Genomic DNA, 648 nt, shown 5'->3' with positions numbered 1-648 from the left:
CGATTAAGTGAAAAAAGATAGAAAAAAGAAAAAAATGGTAATAAATTAAATAAAAATGATGAATAAAAAAGGGAAAATTTTAAAGAAAATAAATTATTTTTTTTTTTCCCAAAAAAAGAATAAAAAGGAATAATAATAAATTTTTTTGAAATTTTAAATTTGGGGAAAAGAATTTTTTTTGATAAATAATAATAATGGTTAATAAATAAGGGGTTGGGATAAATTAAAAATAGGAATAATAAAAAATAAATAATAAATTAAAAAATTTTTAAAAAAATTTTAAAAAATAAATAGAAAATAAATAAAAAAATAAAATAAATGATAATAAAATAAAAATAAAAATTTAAAAATAAAAAATAAATAATAAAAAAAAAACAAAAAACAACAAAGAGTTTAAACGAATGAATAGGAAAAAATGAAAATTAAAAAAAAAGTATAAAAATGAAAAAAAAAGGAAAATGGATAAATTTTGATGAAAACGGGTGAAAAAAATAAAAAATTAAAATTTTATAATAATGTAATGTGAAAAAGCCCAAATTTTAAATTTGTGATATGTAAAAGAAAGGAGGGTAAAAATAATTATGAAAAAAGAATAAAAATTTAAAAAAATATAAAGAAATTATGCTCCCATAAATGAAGAAATACTTG

Source organism: Penaeus monodon, chromosome 31, assembly GCF_015228065.2.
Source record: "Penaeus monodon isolate SGIC_2016 chromosome 31, NSTDA_Pmon_1, whole genome shotgun sequence".
NCBI lineage: Eukaryota > Metazoa > Arthropoda > Malacostraca > Decapoda > Penaeidae > Penaeus > Penaeus monodon.
The sequence above is the reverse complement of the archived record's forward strand: the minus strand, read 5'-3'. Positions refer to the sequence as shown.